Raw genomic sequence first — 15,372 nt, 5'->3', positions numbered from 1 at the left:
GAGGATGATGGGAAGCGCAACCCTTTTGCCAGACTTTGCTAGCGTAGGGAAGGAGATTCACAGCTGCCTGCCACCGACTGCAATCCCTATTGAGCAGCAGGAACCAAAAACATGCTCCCTTTTTCCCAAAGCAGGTGGGATTATACAGAGGATGATGGGAAGCGCAACCCTTTTGCCAGACTTTGCTAGCGTAGGGAAGGAGATTCACAGCTGCCTGCCACCGACTGCAATCCCTATTGAGCAGCAGGAACCAAAAACACGCTCCCTTTTTCCCAAAGCAGGTGGGATTATACAGAGGATGATGGGAAGCGCAACCCTTTTGCCAGACTTTGTTAGCGTAGGGAAGGAGATTCACAGCTGCCTGCCACCGACTGCAATCCCTATTGAGCAGCAGGAACCAAAAACACGCTCCCTTTTTCCCAAAGCAGGTGGGATTATACAGAGGATGATGGGAAGCGCAACCCTTTTGCCAGACTTTGTTAGCGTAGGGAAGGAGATTCACAGCTGCCTGCCACCGACTGCAATCCCTATTGAGCAGCAGGAACCAAAAACACGCTCCCTTTTTCCCAAAGCAGGTGGGATTATACAGAGGATGATGGGAAGCGCAGCCCTTTTGCCAGACTTTGTTAGCGTAGGGAAGGAGATTCACAGCTGCCTGCCACCGACTGCAATCCCTATTGAGCAGCAGGAACCAAAAACATGCTCCCTTTTTCCCAAAGCAGGTGGTATTATACAGAGGATGATGGGAAGCGCAGCCCTTTTGCCAGACTTTGTTAGCGTAGGGAAGGAGATTCACAGCTGCCTGCCACCGACTGCAATCCCTATTGAGCAGCAGGAACCAAAAACACGCTCCCTTTTTCCCAAAGCAGGTGGGATTATACAGAGGATGATGGGAAGCGCAGCCCTTTTGCCAGACTTTGTTAGCGTAGGGAAGGAGATTCACAGCTGCCTGCCACCGACTGCAATCCCTATTGAGCAGCAGGAACCAAAAACACGCTCCCTTTTTCCCAAAGCAGGTGGGATTATACAGAGGATGATGGGAAGCGCAACCCTTTTGCCAGACTTTGCTAGCGTAGGGAAGGAGATTCACAGCTGCCTGCCACCGACTGCAATCCCTATTGAGCAGCAGGAACCAAAAACATGCTCCCTTTTTCCCAAAGCAGGTGGGATTATACAGAGGATGATGGGAAGCGCAGCCCTTTTGCCAGACTTTGCTAGCGTAGGGAAGGAGATTCACAGCTGCCTGCCACCGACTGCAATCCCTATTGAGCAGCAGGAACCAAAAACATGCTCCCTTTTTCCCAAAGCAGGTGGGATTATACAGAGGATGATGGGAAGCGCAGCCCTTTTGCCAGACTTTGCTAGCGTAGGGAAGGAGATTCACAGCTGCCTGCCACCGACTGCAATCCCTATTGAGCAGCAGGAACCAAAAACACGCTCCCTTTTTCCCAAAGCAGGTGGGATTATACAGAGGATGATGGGAAGCGCAACCCTTTTGCCAGACTTTGCTAGCGTAGGGAAGGAGATTCACAGCTGCCTGCCACCGACTGCAATCCCTATTGAGCAGCAGGAACCAAAAACATGCTCCCTTTTTCCCAAAGCAGGTGGGATTATACAGAGGATGATGGGAAGCGCAGCCCTTTTGCCAGACTTTGCTAGCGTAGGGAAGGAGATTCACAGCTGCCTGCCACCGACTGCAATCCCTATTGAGCAGCAGGAACCAAAAACATGCTCCCTTTTTCCCAAAGCAGGTGGGATTATACAGAGGATGATGGGAAGCGCAGCCCTTTTGCCAGACTTTGTTAGCGTAGGGAAGGAGATTCACAGCTGCCTGCCACCGACTGCAATCCCTATTGAGCAGCAGGAACCAAAAACACGCTCCCTTTTTCCCAAAGCAGGTGGGATTATACAGAGGATGATGGGAAGCGCAACCCTTTTGCCAGACTTTGCTAGCGTAGGGAAGGAGATTCACAGCTGCCTGCCACCGACTGCAATCCCTATTGAGCAGCAGGAACCAAAAACATGCTCCCTTTTTCCCAAAGCAGGTGGGATTATACAGAGGATGATGGGAAGCGCAGCCCTTTTGCCAGACTTTGCTAGCGTAGGGAAGGAGATTCACAGCTGCCTGCCACCGACTGCAATCCCTATTGAGCAGCAGGAACCAAAAACACGCTCCCTTTTTCCCAAAGCAGGTGGCATTATACAGAGGATGATGGGAAGCGCAACCCTTTTGCCAGACTTTGTTAGCGTAGGGAAGGAGATTCACAGCTGCCTGCCACCGACTGCAATCCCTATTGAGCAGCAGGAACCAAAAACACGCTCCCTTTTTCCCAAAGCAGGTGGGATTATACAGAGGATGATGGGAAGCGCAGCCCTTTTGCCAGACTTTGTTAGCGTAGGGAAGGAGATTCACAGCTGCCTGCCACCGACTGCAATCCCTATTGAGCAGCAGGAACCAAAAACACGCTCCCTTTTTCCCAAAGCAGGTGGGATTATACAGAGGATGATGGGAAGCGCAACCCTTTTGCCAGACTTTGTTAGCGTAGGGAAGGAGATTCACAGCTGCCTGCCACCGACTGCAATCCCTATTGAGCAGCAGGAACCAAAAACATGCTCCCTTTTTCCCAAAGCAGGTGGTATTATACAGAGGATGATGGGAAGCGCAGCCCTTTTGCCAGACTTTGTTAGCGTAGGGAAGGAGATTCACAGCTGCCTGCCACCGACTGCAATCCCTATTGAGCAGCAGGAACCAAAAACACGCTCCCTTTTTCCCAAAGCAGGTGGGATTATACAGAGGATGATGGGAAGCGCAGCCCTTTTGCCAGACTTTGTTAGCGTAGGGAAGGAGATTCACAGCTGCCTGCCACCGACTGCAATCCCTATTGAGCAGCAGGAACCAAAAACACGCTCCCTTTTTCCCAAAGCAGGTGGGATTATACAGAGGATGATGGGAAGCGCAACCCTTTTGCCAGACTTTGCTAGCGTAGGGAAGGAGATTCACAGCTGCCTGCCACCGACTGCAATCCCTATTGAGCAGCAGGAACCAAAAACATGCTCCCTTTTTCCCAAAGCAGGTGGGATTATACAGAGGATGATGGGAAGCGCAGCCCTTTTGCCAGACTTTGCTAGCGTAGGGAAGGAGATTCACAGCTGCCTGCCACCGACTGCAATCCCTATTGAGCAGCAGGAACCAAAAACACGCTCCCTTTTTCCCAAAGCAGGTGGTATTATACAGAGGATGATGGGAAGCGCAGCCCTTTTGCCAGACTTTGTTAGCGTAGGGAAGGAGATTCACAGCTGCCTGCCACCGACTGCAATCCCTATTGAGCAGCAGGAACCAAAAACATGCTCCCTTTTTCCCAAAGCAGGTGGTATTATACAGAGGATGATGGGAAGCGCAGCCCTTTTGCCAGACTTTGTTAGCGTAGGGAAGGAGATTCACAGCTGCCTGCCACCGACTGCAATCCCTATTGAGCAGCAGGAACCAAAAACACGCTCCCTTTTTCCCAAAGCAGGTGGGATTATACAGAGGATGATGGGAAGCGCAGCCCTTTTGCCAGACTTTGCTAGCGTAGGGAAGGAGATTCACAGCTGCCTGCCACCGACTGCAATCCCTATTGAGCAGCAGGAACCAAAAACACGCTCCCTTTTTCCCAAAGCAGGTGGGATTATACAGAGGATGATGGGAAGCGCAGCCCTTTTGCCAGACTTTGTTAGCGTAGGGAAGGAGATTCACAGCTGCCTGCCACCGACTGCAATCCCTATTGAGCAGCAGGAACCAAAAACATGCTCCCTTTTTCCCAAAGCAGGTGGTATTATACAGAGGATGATGGGAAGCGCAACCCTTTTGCCAGACTTTGCTAGCGTAGGGAAGGAGATTCACAGCTGCCTGCCACCGACTGCAATCCCTATTGAGCAGCAGGAACCAAAAACACGCTCCCTTTTTCCCAAAGCAGGTGGGATTATACAGAGGATGATGGGAAGCGCAGCCCTTTTGCCAGACTTTGTTAGCGTAGGGAAGGAGATTCACAGCTGCCTGCCACCGACTGCAATCCCTATTGAGCAGCAGGAACCAAAAACACGCTCCCTTTTTCCCAAAGCAGGTGGGATTATACAGAGGATGATGGGAAGCGCAACCCTTTTGCCAGACTTTGCTAGCGTAGGGAAGGAGATTCACAGCTGCCTGCCACCGACTGCAATCCCTATTGAGCAGCAGGAACCAAAAACACGCTCCCTTTTTCCCAAAGCAGGTGGGATTATACAGAGGATGATGGGAAGCGCAGCCCTTTTGCCAGACTTTGCTAGCGTAGGGAAGGAGATTCACAGCTGCCTGCCACCGACTGCAATCCCTATTGAGCAGCAGGAACCAAAAACACGCTCCCTTTTTCCCAAAGCAGGTGGTATTATACAGAGGATGATGGGAAGCGCAGCCCTTTTGCCAGACTTTGTTAGCGTAGGGAAGGAGATTCACAGCTGCCTGCCACCGACTGCAATCCCTATTGAGCAGCAGGAACCAAAAACATGCTCCCTTTTTCCCAAAGCAGGTGGTATTATACAGAGGATGATGGGAAGCGCAACCCTTTTGCCAGACTTTGTTAGCGTAGGGAAGGAGATTCACAGCTGCCTGCCACCGACTGCAATCCCTATTGAGCAGCAGGAACCAAAAACATGCTCCCTTTTTCCCAAAGCAGGTGGTATTATACAGAGGATGATGGGAAGCGCAACCCTTTTGCCAGACTTTGCTAGCGTAGGGAAGGAGATTCACAGCTGCCTGCCACCGACTGCAATCCCTATTGAGCAGCAGGAACCAAAAACACGCTCCCTTTTTCCCAAAGCAGGTGGCATTATACAGAGGATGATGGGAAGCGCAGCCCTTTTGCCAGACTTTGCTAGCGTAGGGAAGGAGATTCACAGCTGCCTGCCACCGACTGCAATCCCTATTGAGCAGCAGGAACCAAAAACACGCTCCCTTTTTCCCAAAGCAGGTGGTATTATACAGAGGATGATGGGAAGCGCAGCCCTTTTGCCAGACTTTGTTAGCGTAGGGAAGGAGATTCACAGCTGCCTGCCACCGACTGCAATCCCTATTGAGCAGCAGGAACCAAAAACACGCTCCCTTTTTCCCAAAGCAGGTGGGATTATACAGAGGATGATGGGAAGCGCAACCCTTTTGCCAGACTTTGTTAGCGTAGGGAAGGAGATTCACAGCTGCCTGCCACCGACTGCAATCCCTATTGAGCAGCAGGAACCAAAAACATGCTCCCTTTTTCCCAAAGCAGGTGGGATTATACAGAGGATGATGGGAAGCGCAGCCCTTTTGCCAGACTTTGTTAGCGTAGGGAAGGAGATTCACAGCTGCCTGCCACCGACTGCAATCCCTATTGAGCAGCAGGAACCAAAAACACGCTCCCTTTTTCCCAAAGCAGGTGGTATTATACAGAGGATGATGGGAAGCGCAGCCCTTTTGCCAGACTTTGTTAGCGTAGGGAAGGAGATTCACAGCTGCCTGCCACCGACTGCAATCCCTATTGAGCAGCAGGAACCAAAAACACGCTCCCTTTTTCCCAAAGCAGGTGGGATTATACAGAGGATGATGGGAAGCGCAACCCTTTTGCCAGACTTTGTTAGCGTAGGGAAGGAGATTCACAGCTGCCTGCCACCGACTGCAATCCCTATTGAGCAGCAGGAACCAAAAACATGCTCCCTTTTTCCCAAAGCAGGTGGTATTATACAGAGGATGATGGGAAGCGCAGCCCTTTTGCCAGACTTTGTTAGCGTAGGGAAGGAGATTCACAGCTGCCTGCCACCGACTGCAATCCCTATTGAGCAGCAGGAACCAAAAACATGCTCCCTTTTTCCCAAAGCAGGTGGTATTATACAGAGGATGATGGGAAGCGCAACCCTTTTGCCAGACTTTGCTAGCGTAGGGAAGGAGATTCACAGCTGCCTGCCACCGACTGCAATCCCTATTGAGCAGCAGGAACCAAAAACACGCTCCCTTTTTCCCAAAGCAGGTGGTATTATACAGAGGATGATGGGAAGCGCAGCCCTTTTGCCAGACTTTGTTAGCGTAGGGAAGGAGATTCACAGCTGCCTGCCACCGACTGCAATCCCTATTGAGCAGCAGGAACCAAAAACACGCTCCCTTTTTCCCAAAGCAGGTGGGATTATACAGAGGATGATGGGAAGCGCAACCCTTTTGCCAGACTTTGCTAGCGTAGGGAAGGAGATTCACAGCTGCCTGCCACCGACTGCAATCCCTATTGAGCAGCAGGAACCAAAAACACGCTCCCTTTTTCCCAAAGCAGGTGGGATTATACAGAGGATGATGGGAAGCGCAACCCTTTTGCCAGACTTTGTTAGCGTAGGGAAGGAGATTCACAGCTGCCTGCCACCGACTGCAATCCCTATTGAGCAGCAGGAACCAAAAACACGCTCCCTTTTTCCCAAAGCAGGTGGGATTATACAGAGGATGATGGGAAGCGCAACCCTTTTGCCAGACTTTGCTAGCGTAGGGAAGGAGATTCACAGCTGCCTGCCACCGACTGCAATCCCTATTGAGCAGCAGGAACCAAAAACACGCTCCCTTTTTCCCAAAGCAGGTGGGATTATACAGAGGATGATGGGAAGCGCAACCCTTTTGCCAGACTTTGTTAGCGTAGGGAAGGAGATTCACAGCTGCCTGCCACCGACTGCAATCCCTATTGAGCAGCAGGAACCAAAAACATGCTCCCTTTTTCCCAAAGCAGGTGGTATTATACAGAGGATGATGGGAAGCGCAGCCCTTTTGCCAGACTTTGTTAGCGTAGGGAAGGAGATTCACAGCTGCCTGCCACCGACTGCAATCCCTATTGAGCAGCAGGAACCAAAAACACGCTCCCTTTTTCCCAAAGCAGGTGGGATTATACAGAGGATGATGGGAAGCGCAGCCCTTTTGCCAGACTTTGTTAGCGTAGGGAAGGAGATTCACAGCTGCCTGCCACCGACTGCAATCCCTATTGAGCAGCAGGAACCAAAAACACGCTCCCTTTTTCCCAAAGCAGGTGGTATTATACAGAGGATGATGGGAAGCGCAGCCCTTTTGCCAGACTTTGTTAGCGTAGGGAAGGAGATTCACAGCTGCCTGCCACCGACTGCAATCCCTATTGAGCAGCAGGAACCAAAAACACGCTCCCTTTTTCCCAAAGCAGGTGGGATTATACAGAGGATGATGGGAAGCGCAACCCTTTTGCCAGACTTTGCTAGCGTAGGGAAGGGGATTCACAGCTGCCTGCCACCGACTGCAATCCCTATTGAGCAGCAGGAACCAAAAACACGCTCCCTTTTTCCCAAAGCAGGTGGTATTATACAGAGGATGATGGGAAGCGCAACCCTTTTGCCAGACTTTGCTAGCGTAGGGAAGGAGATTCACAGCTGCCTGCCACCGACTGCAATCCCTATTGAGCAGCAGGAACCAAAAACACGCTCCCTTTTTCCCAAAGCAGGTGGTATTATACAGAGGATGATGGGAAGCGCAGCCCTTTTGCCAGACTTTGTTAGCGTAGGGAAGGAGATTCACAGCTGCCTGCCACCGACTGCAATCCCTATTGAGCAGCAGGAACCAAAAACACGCTCCCTTTTTCCCAAAGCAGGTGGTATTATACAGAGGATGATGGGAAGCGCAGCCCTTTTGCCAGACTTTGTTAGCGTAGGGAAGGACATTCACAGCTGCCTGCCACCGACTGCAATCCCTATTGAGCAGCAGGAACCAAAAACATGCTCCCTTTTTCCCAAAGCAGGTGGTATTATACAGAGGATGATGGGAAGCGCAACCCTTTTGCCAGACTTTGTTAGCGTAGGGAAGGAGATTCACAGCTGCCTGCCACCGACTGCAATCCCTATTGAGCAGCAGGAACCAAAAACATGCTCCCTTTTTCCCAAAGCAGGTGGTATTATACAGAGGATGATGGGAAGCGCAACCCTTTTGCCAGACTTTGCTAGCGTAGGGAAGGAGATTCACAGCTGCCTGCCACCGACTGCAATCCCTATTGAGCAGCAGGAACCAAAAACACGCTCCCTTTTTCCCAAAGCAGGTGGTATTATACAGAGGATGATGGGAAGCGCAGCCCTTTTGCCAGACTTTGTTAGCGTAGGGAAGGACATTCACAGCTGCCTGCCACCGACTGCAATCCCTATTGAGCAGCAGGAACCAAAAACATGCTCCCTTTTTCCCAAAGCAGGTGGTATTATACAGAGGATGATGGGAAGCGCAACCCTTTTGCCAGACTTTGTTAGCGTAGGGAAGGAGATTCACAGCTGCCTGCCACCGACTGCAATCCCTATTGAGCAGCAGGAACCAAAAACACGCTCCCTTTTTCCCAAAGCAGGTGGTATTATACAGAGGATGATGGGAAGCGCAGCCCTTTTGCCAGACTTTGTTAGCGTAGGGAAGGACATTCACAGCTGCCTGCCACCGACTGCAATCCCTATTGAGCAGCAGGAACCAAAAACATGCTCCCTTTTTCCCAAAGCAGGTGGTATTATACAGAGGATGATGGGAAGCGCAACCCTTTTGCCAGACTTTGTTAGCGTAGGGAAGGAGATTCACAGCTGCCTGCCACCGACTGCAATCCCTATTGAGCAGCAGGAACCAAAAACATGCTCCCTTTTTCCCAAAGCAGGTGGTATTATACAGAGGATGATGGGAAGCGCAACCCTTTTGCCAGACTTTGCTAGCGTAGGGAAGGAGATTCACAGCTGCCTGCCACCGACTGCAATCCCTATTGAGCAGCAGGAACCAAAAACACGCTCCCTTTTTCCCAAAGCAGGTGGTATTATACAGAGGATGATGGGAAGCGCAACCCTTTTGCCAGACTTTGTTAGCGTAGGGAAGGAGATTCACAGCTGCCTGCCACCGACTGCAATCCCTATTGAGCAGCAGGAACCAAAAACATGCTCCCTTTTTCCCAAAGCAGGTGGTATTATACAGAGGATGATGGGAAGCGCAACCCTTTTGCCAGACTTTGCTAGCGTAGGGAAGGAGATTCACAGCTGCCTGCCACCGACTGCAATCCCTATTGAGCAGCAGGAACCAAAAACACGCTCCCTTTTTCCCAAAGCAGGTGGTATTATACAGAGGATGATGGGAAGCGCAACCCTTTTGCCAGACTTTGTTAGCGTAGGGAAGGAGATTCACAGCTGCCTGCCACCGACTGCAATCCCTATTGAGCAGCAGGAACCAAAAACATGCTCCCTTTTTCCCAAAGCAGGTGGTATTATACAGAGGATGATGGGAAGCGCAACCCTTTTGCCAGACTTTGCTAGCGTAGGGAAGGAGATTCACAGCTGCCTGCCACCGACTGCAATCCCTATTGAGCAGCAGGAACCAAAAACACGCTCCCTTTTTCCCAAAGCAGGTGGTATTATACAGAGGATGATGGGAAGCGCAACCCTTTTGCCAGACTTTGCTAGCGTAGGGAAGGAGATTCACAGCTGCCTGCCACCGACTGCAATCCCTATTGAGCAGCAGGAACCAAAAACATGCTCCCTTTTTCCCAAAGCAGGTGGGATTATACAGAGGATGATGGGAAGCGCAGCCCTTTTGCCAGACTTTGTTAGCGTAGGGAAGGAGATTCACAGCTGCCTGCCACCGACTGCAATCCCTATTGAGCAGCAGGAACCAAAAACACGCTCCCTTTTTCCCAAAGCAGGTGGGATTATACAGAGGATGATGGGAAGCGCAGCCCTTTTGCCAGACTTTGTTAGCGTAGGGAAGGAGATTCACAGCTGCCTGCCACCGACTGCAATCCCTATTGAGCAGCAGGAACCAAAAACACGCTCCCTTTTTCCCAAAGCAGGTGGTATTATACAGAGGATGATGGGAAGCGCAACCCTTTTGCCAGACTTTGTTAGCGTAGGGAAGGAGATTCACAGCTGCCTGCCACCGACTGCAATCCCTATTGAGCAGCAGGAACCAAAAACACGCTCCCTTTTTCCCAAAGCAGGTGGTATTATACAGAGGATGATGGGAAGCGCAACCCTTTTGCCAGACTTTGTTAGCGTAGGGAAGGAGATTCACAGCTGCCTGCCACCGACTGCAATCCCTATTGAGCAGCAGGAACCAAAAACATGCTCCCTTTTTCCCAAAGCAGGTGGGATTATACAGAGGATGATGGGAAGCGCAGCCCTTTTGCCAGACTTTGTTAGCGTAGGGAAGGAGATTCACAGCTGCCTGCCACCGACTGCAATCCCTATTGAGCAGCAGGAACCAAAAACACGCTCCCTTTTTCCCAAAGCAGGTGGTATTATACAGAGGATGATGGGAAGCGCAGCCCTTTTGCCAGACTTTGTTAGCGTAGGGAAGGAGATTCACAGCTGCCTGCCACCGACTGCAATCCCTATTGAGCAGCAGGAACCAAAAACATGCTCCCTTTTTCCCAAAGCAGGTGGTATTATACAGAGGATGATGGGAAGCGCAACCCTTTTGCCAGACTTTGTTAGCGTAGGGAAGGAGATTCACAGCTGCCTGCCACCGACTGCAATCCCTATTGAGCAGCAGGAACCAAAAACACGCTCCCTTTTTCCCAAAGCAGGTGGTATTATACAGAGGATGATGGGAAGCGCAACCCTTTTGCCAGACTTTGCTAGCGTAGGGAAGGAGATTCACAGCTGCCTGCCACCGACTGCAATCCCTATTGAGCAGCAGGAACCAAAAACATGCTCCCTTTTTCCCAAAGCAGGTGGGATTATACAGAGGATGATGGGAAGCGCAACCCTTTTGCCAGACTTTGTTAGCGTAGGGAAGGAGATTCACAGCTGCCTGCCACCGACTGCAATCCCTATTGAGCAGCAGGAACCAAAAACATGCTCCCTTTTTCCCAAAGCAGGTGGTATTATACAGAGGATGATGGGAAGCGCAGCCCTTTTGCCAGACTTTGTTAGCGTAGGGAAGGAGATTCACAGCTGCCTGCCACCGACTGCAATCCCTATTGAGCAGCAGGAACCAAAAACATGCTCCCTTTTTCCCAAAGCAGGTGGTATTATACAGAGGATGATGGGAAGCGCAACCCTTTTGCCAGACTTTGCTAGCGTAGGGAAGGAGATTCACAGCTGCCTGCCACCGACTGCAATCCCTATTGAGCAGCAGGAACCAAAAACACGCTCCCTTTTTCCCAAAGCAGGTGGGATTATACAGAGGATGATGGGAAGCGCAACCCTTTTGCCAGACTTTGTTAGCGTAGGGAAGGAGATTCACAGCTGCCTGCCACCGACTGCAATCCCTATTGAGCAGCAGGAACCAAAAACACGCTCCCTTTTTCCCAAAGCAGGTGGTATTATACAGAGGATGATGGGAAGCGCAGCCCTTTTGCCAGACTTTGTTAGCGTAGGGAAGGAGATTCACAGCTGCCTGCCACCGACTGCAATCCCTATTGAGCAGCAGGAACCAAAAACATGCTCCCTTTTTCCCAAAGCAGGTGGTATTATACAGAGGATGATGGGAAGCGCAGCCCTTTTGCCAGACTTTGCTAGCGTAGGGAAGGAGATTCACAGCTGCCTGCCACCGACTGCAATCCCTATTGAGCAGCAGGAACCAAAAACACGCTCCCTTTTTCCCAAAGCAGGTGGTATTATACAGAGGATGATGGGAAGCGCAGCCCTTTTGCCAGACTTTGCTAGCGTAGGGAAGGAGATTCACAGCTGCCTGCCACCGACTGCAATCCCTATTGAGCAGCAGGAACCAAAAACATGCTCCCTTTTTCCCAAAGCAGGTGGTATTATACAGAGGATGATGGGAAGCGCAGCCCTTTTGCCAGACTTTGCTAGCGTAGGGAAGGAGATTCACAGCTGCCTGCCACCGACTGCAATCCCTATTGAGCAGCAGGAACCAAAAACATGCTCCCTTTTTCCCAAAGCAGGTGGTATTATACAGAGGATGATGGGAAGCGCAGCCCTTTTGCCAGACTTTGCTAGCGTAGGGAAGGAGATTCACAGCTGCCTGCCACCGACTGCAATCCCTATTGAGCAGCAGGAACCAAAAACATGCTCCCTTTTTCCCAAAGCAGGTGGTATTATACAGAGGATGATGGGAAGCGCAGCCCTTTTGCCAGACTTTGTTAGCGTAGGGAAGGAGATTCACAGCTGCCTGCCACCGACTGCAATCCCTATTGAGCAGCAGGAACCAAAAACACGCTCCCTTTTTCCCAAAGCAGGTGGTATTATACAGAGGATGATGGGAAGCGCAACCCTTTTGCCAGACTTTGCTAGCGTAGGGAAGGAGATTCACAGCTGCCTGCCACCGACTGCAATCCCTATTGAGCAGCAGGAACCAAAAACACGCTCCCTTTTTCCCAAAGCAGGTGGTATTATACAGAGGATGATGGGAAGCGCAACCCTTTTGCCAGACTTTGCTAGCGTAGGGAAGGAGATTCACAGCTGCCTGCCACCGACTGCAATCCCTATTGAGCAGCAGGAACCAAAAACACGCTCCCTTTTTCCCAAAGCAGGTGGGATTATACAGAGGATGATGGGAAGCGCAGCCCTTTTGCCAGACTTTGCTAGCGTAGGGAAGGAGATTCACAGCTGCCTGCCACCGACTGCAATCCCTATTGAGCAGCAGGAACCAAAAACACGCTCCCTTTTTCCCAAAGCAGGTGGTATTATACAGAGGATGATGGGAAGCGCAGCCCTTTTGCCAGACTTTGCTAGCGTAGGGAAGGAGATTCACAGCTGCCTGCCACCGACTGCAATCCCTATTGAGCAGCAGGAACCAAAAACACGCTCCCTTTTTCCCAAAGCAGGTGGTATTATACAGAGGATGATGGGAAGCGCAACCCTTTTGCCAGACTTTGTTAGCGTAGGGAAGGAGATTCACAGCTGCCTGCCACCGACTGCAATCCCTATTGAGCAGCAGGAACCAAAAACACGCTCCCTTTTTCCCAAAGCAGGTGGTATTATACAGAGGATGATGGGAAGCGCAGCCCTTTTGCCAGACTTTGTTAGCGTAGGGAAGGAGATTCACAGCTGCCTGCCACCGACTGCAATCCCTATTGAGCAGCAGGAACCAAAAACACGCTCCCTTTTTCCCAAAGCAGGTGGTATTATACAGAGGATGATGGGAAGCGCAACCCTTTTGCCAGACTTTGTTAGCGTAGGGAAGGAGATTCACAGCTGCCTGCCACCGACTGCAATCCCTATTGAGCAGCAGGAACCAAAAACACGCTCCCTTTTTCCCAAAGCAGGTGGTATTATACAGAGGATGATGGGAAGCGCAGCCCTTTTGCCAGACTTTGTTAGCGTAGGGAAGGAGATTCACAGCTGCCTGCCACCGACTGCAATCCCTATTGAGCAGCAGGAACCAAAAACACGCTCCCTTTTTCCCAAAGCAGGTGGGATTATACAGAGGATGATGGGAAGCGCAACCCTTTTGCCAGACTTTGTTAGCGTAGGGAAGGAGATTCACAGCTGCCTGCCACCGACTGCAATCCCTATTGAGCAGCAGGAACCAAAAACACGCTCCCTTTTTCCCAAAGCAGGTGGTATTATACAGAGGATGATGGGAAGCGCAGCCCTTTTGCCAGACTTTGTTAGCGTAGGGAAGGAGATTCACAGCTGCCTGCCACCGACTGCAATCCCTATTGAGCAGCAGGAACCAAAAACACGCTCCCTTTTTCCCAAAGCAGGTGGTATTATACAGAGGATGATGGGAAGCGCAACCCTTTTGCCAGACTTTGTTAGCGTAGGGAAGGAGATTCACAGCTGCCTGCCACCGACTGCAATCCCTATTGAGCAGCAGGAACCAAAAACATGCTCCCTTTTTCCCAAAGCAGGTGGTATTATACAGAGGATGATGGGAAGCGCAGCCCTTTTGCCAGACTTTGTTAGCGTAGGGAAGGAGATTCACAGCTGCCTGCCACCGACTGCAATCCCTATTGAGCAGCAGGAACCAAAAACACGCTCCCTTTTTCCCAAAGCAGGTGGTATTATACAGAGGATGATGGGAAGCGCAACCCTTTTGCCAGACTTTGTTAGCGTAGGGAAGGAGATTCACAGCTGCCTGCCACCGACTGCAATCCCTATTGAGCAGCAGGAACCAAAAACATGCTCCCTTTTTCCCAAAGCAGGTGGTATTATACAGAGGATGATGGGAAGCGCAGCCCTTTTGCCAGACTTTGTTAGCGTAGGGAAGGAGATTCACAGCTGCCTGCCACCGACTGCAATCCCTATTGAGCAGCAGGAACCAAAAACACGCTCCCTTTTTCCCAAAGCAGGTGGTATTATACAGAGGATGATGGGAAGCGCAACCCTTTTGCCAGACTTTGCTAGCGTAGGGAAGGAGATTCACAGCTGCCTGCCACCGACTGCAATCCCTATTGAGCAGCAGGAACCAAAAACATGCTCCCTTTTTCCCAAAGCAGGTGGGATTATACAGAGGATGATGGGAAGCGCAGCCCTTTTGCCAGACTTTGTTAGCGTAGGGAAGGAGATTCACAGCTGCCTGCCACCGACTGCAATCCCTATTGAGCAGCAGGAACCAAAAACATGCTCCCTTTTTCCCAAAGCAGGTGGGATTATACAGAGGATGATGGGAAGCGCAGCCCTTTTGCCAGACTTTGTTAGCGTAGGGAAGGAGATTCACAGCTGCCTGCCACCGACTGCAATCCCTATTGAGCAGCAGGAACCAAAAACATGCTCCCTTTTTCCCAAAGCAGGTGGTATTATACAGAGGATGATGGGAAGCGCAACCCTTTTGCCAGACTTTGTTAGCGTAGGGAAGGAGATTCACAGCTGCCTGCCACCGACTGCAATCCCTATTGAGCAGCAGGAACCAAAAACATGCTCCCTTTTTCCCAAAGCAGGTGGTATTATACAGAGGATGATGGGAAGCGCAGCCCTTTTGCCAGACTTTGTTAGCGTAGGGAAGGAGATTCACAGCTGCCTGCCACCGACTGCAATCCCTATTGAGCAGCAGGAACCAAAAACATGCTCCCTTTTTCCCAAAGCAGGTGGGATTATACAGAGGATGATGGGAAGCGCAACCCTTTTGCCAGACTTTGTTAGCGTAGGGAAGGAGATTCACAGCTGCCTGCCACCGACTGCAATCCCTATTGAGCAGCAGGAACCAAAAACATGCTCCCTTTTTCCCAAAGCAGGTGGTATTATACAGAGGATGATGGGAAGCGCAACCCTTTTGCCAGACTTTGTTAGCGTAGGGAAGGAGATTCACAGCTGCCTGCCACCGACTGCAATCCCTATTGAGCAGCAGGAACCAAAAACATGCTCCCTTTTTCCCAAAGCAGGTGGGATTATACAGAGGATGATGGGAAGCGCAACCCTTTTGCCAGACTTTGCTAGCGTAGGGAAGGAGATTCACAGCTGCCTGCCACCGACTGCAAT

Source organism: Anolis carolinensis, chromosome Y, assembly GCF_035594765.1.
Source record: "Anolis carolinensis isolate JA03-04 chromosome Y, rAnoCar3.1.pri, whole genome shotgun sequence".
Taxonomy (NCBI): Eukaryota; Metazoa; Chordata; class Lepidosauria; order Squamata; family Dactyloidae; genus Anolis; species Anolis carolinensis.
This window is presented reverse-complemented; position numbering follows the sequence as displayed.